At 44.1% G+C, this 14969-nt stretch overlaps 1 protein-coding gene and 1 pseudogene across 8 annotated transcripts in view; both read right to left on the bottom strand.

The window, feature by feature from the left end:
* Window positions 1-5758, bottom strand: part of LOC147000807 (uncharacterized) — a 62039-nt pseudogene extending 56281 nt beyond the window's left edge.
* Window positions 1-14969, bottom strand: part of Pdzd2 (PDZ domain containing 2) — a 372386-nt gene that overhangs the window by 160302 nt on the left and 197115 nt on the right. The window lies entirely within an intron of this gene.

Raw genomic sequence — 14969 nt, 5'->3', positions numbered from 1 at the left:
CATCTAGAGAGGTAAACCTTGGGTCAAAGGCTGTGTGGAATTTTAATACATACTGACAAACTCCCTGTGACAAATTTTACTCTTACTGATGACATGTAGACACCCATTCCCCTAACTTACTAGATTTTACTCTTACTGATGACATGTAGACACCCATTCCCCTAACTTACTAGATCCTATCACCTTTTCAATTTTTTTCACCTAGTGTTAACAGTAACACTGCTCACCAGGGATGATACAGAGATGTAGTAGAATAAAGATGCTATGATTGGCATTGCCCTAATTGTGGAGGGCTCTGGCCTTTCTTTTAATTTTGCTATCTGTATGTTCTCTTCTGTGACTTGCCATTTCTTAAACCATCAGCCCTCCATACTCACAGATTCTACATCCATGGATTTCATAAACTATAGATCAAAAATGTTCAGGAAGCTCCCTCCCCCCACCTGAATAGCTATTGGCAGTTAATGTCTGCTGGGAGAGGGTAGCCAATTTTCTTTTCAGGGATGTTGTTGCTATAGATTGTCTTTGCTTGGATGGATAGCCCCCATGCCAGCACATGCCAGCAACACTAAGTGGACTGAGTTGGTTCTGATGAAGAGGAGACAGAAGAAAAAGGAGAAGGAAGAGGAAGAAGGAAAAGAAGAGAAGGAAAAGAAAGAGCATGTGGATGAATGAAGCAAGAGAAGGAGGAAGAGAAGGGAGGAGGGGGAGGAGAAAAAGAAGAAGAGGGAGAAGGAGGAGGAGAAAAAAGACATTGAAGATGAGAGGGGAGAGGAAGAAAGAGAAAGAAGAAAATGAGGAAGAAAAAAACAGGAGGAGAGGAGGAAGAGTGGAGAAGAGGGGGAGGAGGAGGAAGAGGGAAGGAGGAAGATAGGAGGGAAGGAGGAAGATAGGAGGGAGAGGAGAGAAGGGAGAGGGGAAGAGAGAACTGACTGCAGAAGGTTGTTCTCTGACCTCCATACAGATGCATGCATACATACATACAAACACACACACACACACACACACACACAGATGCATGCATACATACATACAAACACACACACACACAGAGATGCATGCATACATATATACATACAAACACACAGACACACACACAGATGCATGCATACATACATACAAACACACACACACAGATGCATGCATACATACATACATACAAACACACAGACACACACACACATACAAACACACACTAAATGTCATGAAAGGGAAAGAAAAAACATTTTTTTAAAAGAGGAAGGCAGGGAGGGGATGTGATGTGTTGAGTGTATCTTGGAAAAGTGGAATTGGAAAATGAGGATGGATATGATTAAGATGCATTGTATACATGTATAAAATTGCCAAAGAAGAAAATTTAATATATTTTTAAAATGCACTACTCTATAAACACATATATGTTAAATCTGAAAAGAAAAAAGTATTTGAGTGAAAATGTATGTTCATTATTCTCTAAGAAACAGCTAATCATCTAGCACTCAGATCACACTGTGTGTACAGAGCTGTGATGCCTAGAGTATGTGAGAAGATACATATGTATCACTTACGTGGCAGTACTTGACCATTCTGTATCTGGGTCTTGAGGTATTCTAGAACCAGTGCCCTGGAACTGAGGGACTCTGCTCATCTTTCTATTGCTTAATTTATTGTGGTCTGTACTGCTTAGTCTTAGGCCACCTTGACCCAAGCTAGGGTCACTTGGGAAGAGGGGTTCTCGGTTGATAAACTGCTTTCCATAAGATTGGTCTATCAGCAAGTCTGTCAGGAATTTACTTAATGATTGATATGAGAGGGCCCAACCTACTATGGTGATGGCAAGCCTGGGCAAATGGTTCTAAGTTGTATAAGAAAGCAGCCTGAGCAAGCTGTGAGGAGCAAGCCAGTAAGCAGCATTCCTCCATGGCTTCTTCTTCAATTTCCTGCCTTGAGTTCCTGTCCTGACTTCCCTCCATGATGGAGTGTGATCTGAGAGTTGTAAGATGAAAATAAATCTTTATTTACTTCCATATTGCTTTTGGCTGAGGTCTTTCGCACAGTGATAGAAACTACTGCACATTCACCAATATGTTTGATATATGCTTTTAATCCATTTCTGTTTATATCTCTCTCTGTCATCTTACAAATTTGTTCATGGAGTTTTCCCACAAGCAGTAAAGGCAGTTTCTCATGAAGAACAAGTGACTTCTAGACAGTTCTTCTCAACAGTGGAATCCTTTGTTCAGTGCAGTGAAAGTCAGTGAACAATGCACAGCAGCTATAAGGCTCTGGCTCAGTGGTTCTCAACCTGTGGGTCACAACCCCTTTTGGAGTTGACTGACCTTTTACAGGGGTCACCTAAGACCATAGAAAACACAGAGATTTGCATTACGATTCACAACAGTAGCAAAATTACAGTCATGAAGTAGTACCAAAAATAATTTTGTGGCTGAAGTCACCACAGCACGAGGCACTGTACTGAAGGCTCACAGCCGAGGAAGGTTGAGAACCGCTGTTCTAGCAGGAGCTGGGAAGGGCTTGCCAAGCTCCCTTAGCTCCCACATCTTGATTCTGAGGAGTTTATCCAGGCTTCAAGAGCGCAATGTACAGCTAGAGATTCAATCCTTCTCCCCCAGGTGACAAATGAAGAGACACAGGAAAAGATCTGCTTGCCATGAGCTTGAGGCAGCCTAACAGAAATAGAACTGACCAAGACCTCAGGCCACCAGCCTACGAACTCAGGGATTTGTCACAGAGCTTAGCTCAATTCTAATTTGACCTGTTAACATAGCTGGGTACTTCATCATCAGATCTGTGCACTTTTATCCTATTAGAGAAGGAGAAAGCAATATAAATAAACAGATAATTCCATTCAAAAACACGTTCGATAAGCATTCATCACCATGGCTCAATTATTTATTAACACATTAATTCTTTGTTTCTCCAAGCAAGAATTTAAACAAACAAGAGCAGGGAACCCTTGACAGGTTTCCCTCTTGTATCCCTAAGGCCCAGAGTTTCAGAAACTTTGCCCTGGGAAGACAAACAAACATCTACCTCCATCTGATAGGGTATCAATGACAAGCCAAAGCACAATTTCTACCCAAGTCCAACTTGAAGAACCAACGAGCTTACTGGGTTTAAGTACAGAGCATCAATGAGGGGTTACTTACAGGAGTGGGTAACCCCAAATCAGCAGAACCACCAGAAAGTCTCCCCAACATAGATGGGAGCTCCTTAAATTAGCCTCTCATGGTTTATAGATTCTAACAACACCAGAGATCACGGGGCCATGTGTCGTCAGGCCAAACGATGTACAGCTGTCTAGGAGACGAAGGGGATGGCTGGAAGCTCAGGTGAGAGCCAGGTGACCGTCACTGGACCCTTCCATGTGGAGTATCAACAGTCAATGAACCTAACCTGTGCTGTCTCATCTAAGCAGTCACAGATTTTCTGATAAAGGTGACAGCTGTTATGTTTGGAGAATAGTGTTCTACAACAAGCTGGGCCTACTGTGACTGGTCTCAGTAATTGCTGTTGAATAGTATTGTTAATTATTTCATCGAACACCACTCATCCCAACAGCAAAAACCAGACAGCAAATGACTCAATTCAGTCTTTAAAACCTCCACCGTGCTCACCAGTGTAACTTTGCTAGGTCAGCTATCCATTGGTAGCTGGTCTAAATATGGGTGGGGGACTAAGGGAGACAATACCACTAGAGACACTTGGCTGCCTCTGCTCCTCCTGTATGTACTCCCTGGGACTCTGCTCGTGACGACTGAGCATCCCAGGCCTGGCACTTGAGGTCCCCTTAGCAAAGCCTCCACTAGAGATGAGGCATCCTGTGGTGGTTTGAATGAAAATGTTCCCCATAGGCCCATAGGGAATGGCCCTATTAGGAGGTATGGCCTTGTTGAAGAAACTGTGTCACTGGGGGTGGGCTCTGAGATGTCAGAAGTTCAGGTGAGGCCCACTGTCATTCACTCTTCCTGCTGCCTCTTGGTTCCTTCTCCAGCGCCATGTCTGCCTGCATGCAGCCATGAAGATAACGGACTGAATCTCTGAACTGTAAGCCAGTCCCAACGAAATGTTTTCTTTTATGAGATTTTCTGTGCTCATGGTGTCTCCTCACGATAACAGAAACCCTCAGACATACACGGAGTCTGGTTTGTCTCTGTCTTTCCTGCTAGGATACAAATGTCAACTGTAGGGCTTTAGTAACTGTGGGGTTTCGAGGTCTGCTTCTTGCTCCATAGAGTGGATGTGATAGCAAACGCTAACCCAAAGAGCAGAGAGAGTGAGTGTGGACATGCGTGTGTTCCTCTGCATGAGGCCACCAGAGTGAAACCTTCGGAGGGTGTTGATGGATCACGGTGGCCTGCAGAGTGGTCATCTCTTAGGGTGAGTATTTGCACATCCACAGTGAAGGGACAGATCTAGACTAAGAACTAATATGAGAAGATGGGGTGATATGACCAGCATTGCAAAAAAATGCATTCTTGAGAGAATGACCCTAATTTACAAATCAAGCTAAATCCATTCATGAGGATGAATGCCTGATGGACCACAGAGTTCCTGGGACCCTCCAGCGACATGCTAGCAAGCCACCTACCTACCACTCGATGTTTCTGAGACCATGGGAGCTTATGTTGATTCAGTCTGTCGTCAGGACATTCACACTTCCATTTGGCCTATTGAAGCCATAAAGACCATGTTCTGGCCCAGGCCCACCACTCCAGGGAACAATAACCATTTAGTTACAGAGCTATGAGCAGCCAACAGCCAATCAAAATATGTTTCCCACTGACCAGCTTTGGATCTCTGCAAATGAAGATACAAACTAAAGCCATTCTGGAAAAGTACAGAAGAGAAAGCAGCACATGTATGAAATTTTGAGCAAGTTTTGCTTTCACCTGGGATGAACTAAATGGCAGGCAGAAAGCCGAGGCAAAAGCAAGCCGAGGCAAAAGCAAGCCGAGGCAAAAGCTAGCCAGAGAACACGGGAGGTTCAGTTAGACATGTGAAGGTTTATCCTCAAACTGGCCAAATCTGAAAAACCTCAATGGGTTTTAGCATAAAACAAAAAGGTTCATCACCATACTGGTCTTCTAAAATCAGATGTCTCTGGGGAAGAGACATATAGTATTAGAAAGCCATCTTTAGTAGACTCAAACTCAATATGGGCTTGAATCATCTCCGTTTGGACACTGAAGGTACCCTTCCAACTATAGCAGCAAGGGATTCTCTTTTAATCTAGTAGATACTGAAGATAGACAAGATACTGAAAAAAAAAAAGGTATTGAAAAACCCTAATTATTACAGACCTTGAAAGATACCACAGAGGAGAAGAAAAAGAGAGACAAGACATTTAAAATGCAGGCAGAGAACACTGGGCAAAGTCTGTATGGGGTTGGTGATGTAGTTCTGAGGAAGGATACATGTGTGATGTGAAGTCTCTGCTTTGATCTCCAGTATGAAAGTGGGGAAAGTGGGGAGAGGAGAAATGGGCCAGCGGGACCAACAAGTAGACAAGCTTGGTTTGTCTCTTGCCAAAGTTGCTCTGACCATCCTGTTGCTGACTCACTCTCATGCAGCCCAGGCTGGCCTCCACCTCACTATGGCAGCCAAGCTTGTCCAATCTGTGGCAGGTATGCTGCAGGTGTGCTGCAGGTGTGCTGCAGGTGTGCTCCAGGTATGCTCCAGGTGTGCTGTAGGTGTGCTCCAGGTGTGCTGCAGGTGTGCTGCAGGTGGCTGAGAACAGTGATGAATGATTGTACATTTACCTAAAAACTCTGAGGTCTTTTTCATTTCATTTTTTTCTACCTAAAAAAGTTTTTTTTTTGGTAGGCATTGTTTTTGTAACTCTATTATGTAGACTTGACCCATGGACTTTGTAGATGACAATGTCTTGTCACTTGTCAAGAAGTTGGGCATGTCTGCCTGAGGCTGACTTTGGGTTCCTGCCTCCACATACCAAGGTTAGAATTATGTATTTGGCATGGTTTGACCACTATGTTTATTTGTTTGTTTTGTTTTGGCCAGAGCCTAGGACCTCATGCATGCTGGTTAAATTCTCTAACATTGAGCAACATCTCCCAGTAGTTGACTGTTCTTAAGAACAACGGCTCTTTGGCATCTCCTACTAAGAAAAAGATGCAGAAGAAAGGGACCAACATGAGCAGGTCATCTTGGAGGAGAACTGTGAATTCTCAGTACATGTCAGGCACTCCAGCACTGACAGAAATTGGAATATAAATGGAGCTGCCATCAGTAAATGACCACATCTGTGGTACAGTCCAACCACAGACCCACAGTCATGCCAGATAGCGCCAGGTCTACATAGTTGGCCAACGACGTAAAGCCGTACTTAACAATATAGACTTAAATACCAAGTTTCGATCAAATCTACCAAGTTCCAATGAAGCAAAGACTCAACTACAAAAGGACAAGCCGTTTGCATTCCTAAGCCCTTCCTAAGTTATTCTCCCAGGGGCTGGGGGTGATTTATATTCTTCCAAGGCCAGAACAGGAGAACTGTGCTTTTAAAGCTAAATCCTTAAAAGGCAGGCTGGGTGACAGGGGCACTGGGAAGAGATGAAGCTGGTTGTTTGGGCGGAGGCAGAAGCCAGAGTATTTTCAGCAAATGGAGAAGAGGACAGGGCATCACCTCCAAGATCCCACTCAGTCCACACAGGAGGCATCAGCGTGGGAGGTTCTGGGACACTTGTCAAGTGCACACATCACAGTCATGGTATTTTCTCTCGAACTTAAAACCCAAGATACAAACCAGTTCAGTTGGCTAGGGCAGATTAATATACAGCTGTAAGATATCACGGTATCAAAAAGAGGCTTTCCAGCAATGTTTGCAAAGCAAGTTTCTCGGAAGCAATTTTCTTTTTATCTGGAGAAAGATTATTAGGCAGGATCTGACCAGAATTAGTGATTAGGGTACACAAAAGATAGCACTCTAAGAATTATGATAAGGAGGGCTGGTATTCTGATAAAGCAACAATGACTCTAAACTGGCACAACCCTGCACAATTGATAAGAGTTGTTTCAAAATGGCAGAAATGTGTAAACGGAATAGCATGTGCCACAATAGCACCTAGCACCCACTGAAAACTGCACCTGGGCCAGGTACATGTAACAAGTTACTGAGTGCTGAGTCCCCACCCAGACCCTCAGTATACCAGCATCCATCACAATTTGCTACACTTTATCCTTTTGACTTTTATCCCACATAGGGAGGCACTGAACATTTCACCTACATAGGCTCAAACACTGGAACCCACAGCAGTCTGGCAGCAGAACCTAGCAGTCTAAGCAGAACAGGCTGGCAATGGCTGGAATCCCAGGCACTTGGGAGGAGCAGAAGGCAGGTTTCAAGTTCAAGATCTTCCAAGGCTACAGAGTAGACTCAGGGCTAGATTGGACAACTCAGTGTAACCCTGTCTCAAGATAAAAAGTAAAGAGCGGATTGGAGCTGGGCACAGTGGTGCACACCTTAAATCCCAGTGTTCAGGAGGCGGAGGCAGGAGAATCTCTGTGAGTGAGTTTCAGGACAGACAGGGGAACGCAGTGAGAATCTGTCTTAGAAAAAGGAAGGGAGGGGAGGGGAGGGGAGGGGAGGGGAGGGGAGGGGAGGGGAGGGGAGGGGAGGGGAGGGGAGGGGAAGGGATGAATGAATGAAATTTGAGGCTGTACATAGTCATATCTATCCACGACTAAAGCAGCTCTTGGTGTGCTTTCCTGAGCCCTGGAACACAGCTAGCCTCTGGAGGCAGAACTCCTATTTCACGTGCTGGGAAATCTGTTCAATTGTAGTTGACAATAATATTGGAATTTACCACTTAGAGCATCGGTTCTCAACCTTCCTATAATCTGTGACCCTTTAATACAGTTCCTCATGTGTGGTGACTCTCAACCATAAAGAAGTCGTTGCAATGCTACCTCGTAACTGTAATTTTGCTACTGTTATGAGCTGTAATGCAAATATCTGATATGCAACCTCCAACGCAGTTGCAACCAGCAGGTTTAGAAGGTTCTGAAGGCCTGCAGCCAGTTATTTACATTAATTAGCAAGATCAACCTCTAACCAATTAGCACTAGTTCGAGGATGTTACAATGTTGCCGGAAACAAAAGGCCCAGATTTAGAGATCAGCTGCATTCCTCTGGCTGCTACAGATACCCAAAGTACTAGTAGTGTGCAGGCACAAAAGAAGGCCTGGACTGCTAGTGTGAGAGGCCACACCTGATGGCACACACCTGTAACTGAGACCAGGGAAAGCAGAGGCACAGGAGCAGCAGGAGTTCAAGGCCAGCCTCTGCTACAGTAAGTTTGTGGTCAGCCAGGACTACACAAAACCCTATCTTAAAAGAAGGAAAAAGACAAGAGGATATCTAAGCAGGAAGAAGAAAACTATCACACTGGAGCAGAAGTCTCTCAGTAAATTATCACCTGATCTGAAATGTCTCCCATTGGGATGTGTGGTCTCCAATTAATAGCAACATTCTTTTAGGAGGCTGTGGAATTTGGGGGCGGGGCTTGCGGGAGGACATTTGAAGGTGACAGCCAGTCAGTCCCCTTCTGGCAACAGTCCTGTCTTGAGATCCTCTGAGATGCAGCCAGTTGTGTACTGAGCTCCCACTGTCTTCAGGAGCCCCAGCCACCAAGCCTTCTCTGCCACAATGGACTGGATCTTTTAAACCATGGACCAAAGTAAACTTCTCTTCCCTCAGACATTGTTTCTATTTGATCAGAGCATCTGTGCAGTGACCTATGATTTGAGGATTACATATGTGGGTAAGAAGAAGATGCTAATCCCTGCCATGACTTTTAATTCACAGACAGAAATGTATTTTTTGAGACGCCTCAAATTTTTCTCTAGAGTGAAGTAAAGATCTCATATGTTTTCTATGTGAAAGGAAACAAAACAAAAAACCAAAACCAAAGATCCAAACAAACAAACAAAGAGCAGTCAACAGGAGTGAGACCACCACCATTTCCAGCTCCAAAAAGAAAAGAGATATACCAGAAAAAAACGAAACTCAGTATGGTATAATGCCATCTGTGCCAATTAAAATGTACACACACACAAAAAAATGCGTATTTATGTCTAAGTAGTATATCCATCCAAGCCACCGAAACCTAGATGGAAAGGTGGCTTGGTGGGGGTGAGGTGGAGCAGAGTTCCCAGGATAAAGGGGCTTTAGTTAAAACTAGCATTTTCTATTTGAGCAAACAGAGCTATAAGTGAACACAACAGAAGGGAATTGTCTATCAGATTTGTGTGGCAGGACTATGCTAGACCAACTTTGCATGTTCTAAGTCTTTTTTTAAGAGTTCTCAAAGGCTAACTCTAGAGTTTCCTCTAGCACCCTACAGAATGTCGTATTATTTATGATTCCTTCTTCAACATAGAGAATATAAAGAGGGTGGAAACAAAGTTTCTGGCCCCACCTGTGATGGCTAATGGTTTAAGTCAGCATGGTTAGGCTAGGGTGGGCTCCAGTGTCTAGTCCAACACCAGTGCTGATGCGTCTACCAAGGCACACTGTGGAGGACATACAAGGTTGTCTGTTTATTGATATAGATACAGCTATTCCCTGTGAACTCAGGCTAGCTCAGAACCCACCATATAGTCCTGACCAGCACAGAACCAACACTCCTGCCTCAGCCTCCCAAACCCTGGGATCACAGAAAATGCACTACCACACTTGGCTGACATGAATATATAAATCAGTAGATTGAACAAAGCTGCCTCCCTGTCCCTCCACTCTGCCCAGAATGTGGGCAGACCTCAAAGTAGGTGACGATCTTAAAAGAAAGGAGTCAGATTCCCAAAGGAGACAGCACTGCCCTTGAGATCCCTACCTAAGTTACCAGCCTGTCCTATCTGTCCTGTGTGTAGAGCTTTGGATGAGAACCATGCCATCCGTATTCACTGATATTCCGAGCTTCTGTTCTGCTCTACAGATGGTGGAGTTTCTACTCACCGCAACTATGTGATAGGATTTCCTAAATCTCCGTCTTTCTCTGTCTCCCCAGAGCCCACAGGCACATAAACTATATCCCTGTGCAGCACAGAACCTGAAGTCGTTTCTATGTACATCCCCCGCGCTCTGCTTCTCTCTGTTTAGTTAAACACAACCCCACATTTTATAACACAGATGCAAGGGAGCTTCTTTGGGGGCAGGAAGAGTCGATGATAAGTTAGTTGAGACTGACATGTTGGAATTTAATGCATCCTGAGTTTATCTATGAGAGAATACATTTCAGGGGAAAATAGAATTCTTCAGTGGGGTGGCTTCTTTCTGGACATTTTTTTTCCTTAGTTGAAATTTCTCTGCCTGACTACAATGATTTGCTGGCAAGATGCCCCACAGGGAGGTCAGACACCCACATTCCCAGGTTGGAGAGGAAGAAGAGCTGAAGTGTGCTCTGTCCTTAAATGTTTCCCCTGAGAAAATCTCTGCTTGCTGCTTTGAAAGCGTAGGTTGACAGGATGAGATCGAGCTGTCTCCAAAGAGGATTTCTGTATACCTGTGCCAGGGCTTTGCCCATGTCACCAGCAGCATCTGGTCTGGGCTGACCACATACAACTGTAATGGAAACAATACATCTCCAAACTTGGCACATGCCCAGATACAAGGTGACCTCAAATCTCAAGTCCTCCTGGTGCAGAGTCCCTCACCAATTTTAGCGACAGTTTATTGGAGGTACTTTAATTCACTACTTTTTTGATCACTGAATTTTGCTTTGGCCCTTGCAAATCACGAAAGCTCAAATGAAAAACAAGAATAAAATCACTGAAGCAATGGTCCAAACTAGTAATACATCACAAAGATATTTCTTGACATTTCCACTGGATCAGAAGGTGACTTGAAGTATAAGTGATTGTCAATCGGCTCATTTGAAAGATAGCCATTAAAGTTTTGGAGATAAATAAAGATAAATGAGGCAAATGAAAGGACATCACTGGGTATAAATGTTCTATTGTGGTAGATTATGCTATATATAAGGATTTTACATTAATTTCTTTACATAGTAATATACAAAATTACATGCATATAAAATACACGCACCGATACGTCCACATAGAAATTGACACCAACTGCGATGCCAGTGTTCCTAGTCTCTGGTTCTCATTCTATAGGATGTCACTTAATTCTTCAGTGCCAGCAGCATTTTACACCTATTCCTGTGAGGTCCCTTTCATTCTGAGCTTCTCAAGACACAGCCCCTTCACTTTGACCTAAGTTACTTAAATAAGGTCCTTAATTTGTTCCATTTTTAAATGATCTTTAAAAGTCTTATTTACCAAGAAATCTAATACTTGTTACTATGAAGTCAGAGGTCCTGAAATATTCCTAGATTTTTTTGAAGCCACTCTCTAACCTTAAAAATACTATTACCTCAGTTGACCTCCTTTAGCATCCAAAACAGCAGTGACTAAGGTCACTTCAGATTAATGTGTGTTCCCAAAATAATACTTTGGTGTTCAAAATAAAATAGGCAAAGCTCTTTTCATAGGAGGGAGGGGCCTATAAAGACTTTAATGCAAGACAATGTTCTCTTCCCATGCTAACCTTCTTATGGGGCAGGGCCATTATGTCTAGGCATGTGGTCAATGGTTTAACTTCATCTCACACGGTTTCTGTCTCCTGCCTTTATCCCTTAGCAGGCAGCCCTGGTAACACAGCATAGGATTGCCCGTAAGCTTTCTCAGGGTAGTTTTGGAGGACTCTAGAGGAATCCAAAATATTGGGTGCTGAAGACCCAGCAAAAGGTACTCTTCCCTATCAGGCAGATACTACTCACACCGAAGGCGGGCTGAGAGCCGCCGCCAGCTTTCTCCTTTCTTCTAAAAATAACCTGTACAAGCTAGGCATGATGGTGCACACCTTTAATCCTGGCACTTGGGAGAAAAGAGGCAGGTGAATCTCCATGAGTTCAAGGCCAGCCTGATCTACAAAGTAAGTTTCAGGACACAAGGCTACACAGAAAAAAAAAAAAACCCTGACTTTAAAAAAACAAAAACTAAACCCAAACTGAAACAAACAAAATGGTCTGTGCAGAGTGACTGTTGAAGGTAGCAGGATATTTCCTGAGAGCAGACATCTGGGAAACCATGCAGCCTACCCACACCATCACAGCTCTCTGAAGGGGTCAGACTCATCCAACTCTCTCTTCAGATATCCCAGAGCATAGCACGGGAGTAAGAGTCTGAAGTCAGCTCCGTCACTGCTATAGGAGCTATCATATAAATGTGAGCTGGAGAGGGCCACGTTAAGACATTTGGAGATTTTTCTAGAATGTTCTAAAGACAGGCCTCATATCTCAGGAGCTTCGCCCGGAGTCATTACCTGCATCACTGACTGAAGAGATAGGAAAGAATGAGCAGTCTTCTAAGCTGTACAGGATGCTCAGGGCACTCAGCAACTTCCCATCTGAGGGGCTAAGGAAAGGGGGAGACGGGGAAGATATTTGTGATGGCAAAAATACTTGTGTGCATCAGGAAGCAGCAGAGCCCTAGGTGCTAAAAACTAAGGACACCGGATGATGTAACTAACGCTACAATTTCTACATGGAGGTCCCCACCAGAGCTCAGTGGAAGCAGGATGCCCAGGGAGGCAGGCTTAGAGATGGGGCTTGGGGCAGGTGTTTTCATCTTGAAAGCTCAGTCCTCATTGATGGGTGCTTTCTCTCTCATATACATGTCCACTGGCCCCTCATCCTCTCTCCGTAAGTTAAAGCTCCTTCAAGACCTCTGTTTGATATAGCCACCATATCTTGAACCTCTCAGCCCCTAAAAGTGTAAACCCTAAACAACCAGACCAACCCAAAACTTATTTTCCTTATAAACATTCTAATCTATAGAAAAAAAAATGCCCTGAAAGAAAAATAACAAGTCTATATTCTTGCCAAAAGAAATGAATGGATGTAAGGTTGGAGATGTAGCTCAGTGGTCGGGCGCCTACCTAGCATGTAAGGTCTTAATTCAGTCTCCAATACAGATACAATAAATACATACATAAATAAGAGAGCATACAGACTAAGCATATTGGAAGTTTAAGAATTAACTATAGCATAAAAAATAGAAACGTGGGGCTAGAGAGGGAGCTCAGCTGTAAGAGCACTGTTGCTTTTACCGAGGACCCAGGTTCCGTCCCCAGCATCCACACTGTGGCTCACAAGCATTGGTAATTCCCATTCCAGGAGATCCAATATCTTATTCTGATCTCCAAGGTCAACAGGACACATGTGGTACACATTCATACAAGCAAACAAAACACTCATGCACATAAAATAACTAAATCAAAAAAAAGATAAATGTTTTTAAATATGACTTTAAAAAAGATAGAAACTTTGGTTTGGGTTCCTTTAATAGTTGGCTCCAAAATGACAAAGAACAGCAGAGAAGGAAGCACGGAGTTCAAGGGGCTCAGGAGTGACACTTTCAGAAAGCCACATGCCCAGTGTTGCTGTGCCCCATTTAGTCCTAGCACTAACCCATGAGGGAGTGGCCAACCTCATCTCCATCCTATACTTGAGAAAACCAAGACAAGACTATCGCACAACTTTCTCCAATGTCTCCCAGGACAGCTGAGTTAGGAACTCAAGGATTCCGAGACTTACACAGAAGAGAGACCCATGGGGATACTGTATCACTCTGCCTTCCTTACACTGCCTCTGTAACTATGCAGACAGTCTCTCTGCAGTGTGTCACCTCGTCTTACTCTACCTTGTAACTGTGCAAGCAGTCCCTCTGAGCCTGGATCTATAATGTAAAGGTGACACCAAGTTATGCAAAAATGGGATCCATACAACATTCCTGTCTCTGCCTTCCTAGGCTCAGGATTCACAGGTGTGTGACAAAGCTGCATCAGGCCTCCCGCTGACCTCCCATTGACTTCCACATAGGAAGGCTGCAGCATGGCGGACCTAGATGTAATCCTCTCTTTGCAAACATGGGTTTTCCTCCAGTGGCCTACCTAGTTTACTTTGTTTCTGTTCATTAGGGAAAGGTATTTCTGGTCTACCTTTAACTTGAAGCAATGAATTTCACAGTCAAAGGTTTGGTTTTATAGAGAATACAATTCCTTATGGTTTCTGGACCCATAAAAAGCCATTGCTCCTTCGCAGAGCTGGTGTGTGTGTGTGTGTGTGTGTGTGTGTGTGTGCACATGTGCACATGCTCCCCCCATCCCAATGCAAATGTCCCAAGGGTAACTTCAGCCAATAGCCCTGACCTAGCTCAAAGAGGCCACATCTTCAGGGAGTCTGGCTCCCCTAACCAGAGCCTGTAACTAATTCACCCAACCCAATCCTGTCACCTCATAACGCCCACATAAACCATTATTCTAAGTTAAAGTTGGTGGAGAGTTTCGTCCAAGAGTTACTATGTATCAGTTTGAGTGTTCTCCCAGCAGTGTGCTTGTGGCATTAACTCGGGAGCCTGGGCTGGCATCTACCGTCTGTATTTCATTAGGCCCTCTTATGAGCTCAGAGCATGACTGCCTGGCTTGCATTTGTAGCACAGAGGGAAGCAATAAGGGGCGGCGGCAGGGCTTCCTTAAGGACACCTGATGCAGGTCAGCTGCAGCAGCAGAAATACATAGGAGTAGCCAGGCTGTATGACTTGAAGAGCCTAACACACTGGTTCTTGACCTGTAAGTCGCAACCCCTTTTTTTTGAGGGGGGGTCACATATCAGATATCCTGCATATCAGATATTTCCATTATGATTCATAACAGTAGCAAAATTATGTTATGAAGTAGCAGTGAAATAATTTCATGGTTATGGGTCACCACAACGTGAGGAACTATATTAAAGGGCTGTAGCACCAGGAAGGTTGAGAACCGCTGCACTAGCAGGACAGTTGGGATAACCAATCTGGCAGTACCCCTGCCATTTGCTAAATGTGCTCCAGACAAAAGCTCTATACTTCTCAACTGGAACTTCACCTCTGAAGGAAACTGGACTAGA

This window comes from Mus caroli, unplaced genomic scaffold (assembly GCF_978045245.1).
Source record: "Mus caroli unplaced genomic scaffold, Mus_caroli_1 scaffold_16, whole genome shotgun sequence".
Classification (NCBI taxonomy): domain Eukaryota; kingdom Metazoa; phylum Chordata; class Mammalia; order Rodentia; family Muridae; genus Mus; species Mus caroli.
The sequence above is the reverse complement of the archived record's forward strand: the minus strand, read 5'-3'. Positions and strand labels throughout refer to the sequence as shown.